General features: G+C 52.9%; 1 pseudogene; it reads left to right on the top strand.

Moving 5' to 3' along the window:
- The window catches only part of LOC142790777 (large subunit ribosomal RNA), a 9,280-nt pseudogene that overhangs the window by 2,927 nt on the left and 3,853 nt on the right, over positions 1–2,500 (top strand).

Raw genomic sequence — 2,500 nt, 5'->3', positions numbered from 1 at the left:
AGGAGCGAGAGAACACAATGCGGAGAAAGAGGGATCTGAAGGCATCGATGTTGATGTTCACGGATGTGAACGAGCTGAAACTATTGCAGAATTGATGGAACCCGAGAGCCCTGAGGGTAATGACCCTAAAGGCCAGGACGGTATTCATGCCACAGTACTGCCAATGGTTATTGAGCCAACGGCCACGGCTTGTACGTGGGTTGAACGCACTGAAGGCACATTATGCTATGCTCATATGGCCCCCTCTGCTTCCCCAGCTCCCCTTGGTGGTAGGTCGGTGAAGGCGCGCGCTTCAGCCGACAGCCATGGGGTGTCAGCCTGGGTAATGACAGGGGCAAGGCCTAAGGACAGGCGGGTTATTAACTCCCTACCTGACCAAGCGTCTGTTGATGCTGCGGAGGAGCCAAGTTCAAACGTGGCTTCATACGCTGATTCAGGGGAGCCAGTTCTTGGTGCAACCCCTGCGGTCCCCTCCGGTCAACCAGCTCCCCTTGGCACTGATGCGGCGAATGCGCGCGATTCTGCTGACAGTGTCCATGTGGGGTCAGTCTGGATGTCTACGGGGGTAGGACCTAGGGTCAGGAGGAAGTTCGTACTTCCACCCGACTTACGTTCGTCCGATGACGAGGACGAGGGAGGTGAACCTGTGTTCTGCGGGTCGCCCCCCGGAGAAATCACTCAAAGGAGCAGCATGCCAAAGCGTTCGGGCAACAAGCCCACAGAGGAAGGTTCTGAGAACGGAGCAGCTACCGGCTGTTCCGAAAATGCCGCCCCGGCTGACGCGAATATGACAGGCCACATATCAACCATGACAACGACATTCCAATGTCCAGAATGTACTGCAACCTTTGGTAGCAAGATTGGCCTGAGCCAGCATCGCCGGCATCGGCATTTTGAAGAATACAACGAAGATGTGAATCTGGCCAGACTCAAGCCCAGATGGAAAAAGGAGGAGGAGTACCTGATGGCAACTAAGGAGGTTGAATTAAGATCCCAGAAGGTCCGGGACATCAATGCACAGCTACTAAGAGCGTTTCCGCACCGCACGCTGCACAGCATTAAATCGCACAGAAGGCAGGAAGGTTACAAGAGGCTGGTGGAAGACCTACAGAACAGACTCTACCCAAGAAGCACTCAGGAGGTGCTAGCCGACATTGGGGAGCAAGCTGTTGAGGACGCCTCCCTGGTCATCCCCGAGGTAAATCACCGTGAGGTGATTGAGGCTGAGCTAAGAGGTCTAACAACAAAACCTCCGCCAAGAGCGTACCAAGCATACAAGCTATGGGAGCTTGCAAAGAGATTCCTCGACAGGGAGGATATAACGATAGCTCTTAATGCCTACCTAAGGGAGGTGTTCGCTTCGGACTTGCGTCCGCATGGTCGCCAACCTCTTCCACCTGTTCAAGAAAGTCGCAGGAAGAAAAAGAAGCGGGAATACGCCTTGACACAACAACTCTTCAGACGGAACAGGACACAGTGTGCAAGACAGATTCTGGATGGAGAGGCGGACTCCAAGGTGGAGGATCCCCAAGCCTTTCTAGAAGCATGGAGAGAGATCATGGAGAAAGTGGTGCCTTCATCAGTGTCTCCTGCTATCGAACGCCCGCACAAGGTTATCGATCCTGTGTTCCTTATCACAGAAATGGACATTAAGGCGGCAATGCCCTCATCAAGCTCGGCAGCCGGACCTGATGGCTTTGCGGCGAGGGAACTGCGGAAGGTTCCGCCAGTAATACTCCAGGTTCTACTTAACTTGCTCCTGCTGCTGAAGCGACTTCCACTCTTTCTCACCCAAGCACGAACGATCTTCATTCCCAAAGTTCCTGGTGCTTCAACAGCCTCGCAACACCGCCCAATCTCAATATCTCATGTGCTCCTTAGACTGCTTCATAAGATATATTTCCGAAGGCTGCTTGCTGACCTCGATTTGGACCTGCAGCAGAGGGCATTTTTGCCAGTGGATGGGTGTGCTGAAAACATTCTTCTCCTTGCGACAATCATTGATGAAGCGCGCAAGTCACTGCGACCCTTGTCTCTGGCCTCGCTTGACATTGCGAAGGCTTTCGATAGGGTTGTTTTACCGGCAATCTTGAGAGCCTTACGCAGAAAAGGGATCTCTGAAGACTTTATCTCGTACATTGAAGACTTTTACCAAAATGCGGTAACAGTGCTGACATTCGGAGGCAAATCGCTGGTCGTCCATCCTACAGTGGGGGTAAGGCAGGGTGATCCCCTTTCACCGCTCCTGTTCAACTTAGTCATTGACGAGTTCTTGGCTGAGCTTGACCCCCAGTTGGCCTTTACCAGTGAGGGGATGAAGGTATCGGCCATGGCATTTGCGGACGATATTATCCTGACCACAGCTACCCACTGGGGCCTCAAGCAGCAAATTGATCGTCTGAATTCATTTCTCGGTGCCAGAGGACTTAAGATTAACGCGGCAAAGTCAACGACCCTAGTCATCGAGCCATCGGGTTGGCAGAAGAGGTCCAAGATCCGA

The sequence above is a fragment of the Rhipicephalus microplus genome, unplaced genomic scaffold, assembly GCF_043290135.1.
Source record: "Rhipicephalus microplus isolate Deutch F79 unplaced genomic scaffold, USDA_Rmic scaffold_124, whole genome shotgun sequence".
In the NCBI taxonomy this organism is placed as follows: Eukaryota; Metazoa; Arthropoda; class Arachnida; order Ixodida; family Ixodidae; genus Rhipicephalus; species Rhipicephalus microplus.
The sequence above is the reverse complement of the archived record's forward strand: the minus strand, read 5'-3'. Positions and strand labels throughout refer to the sequence as shown.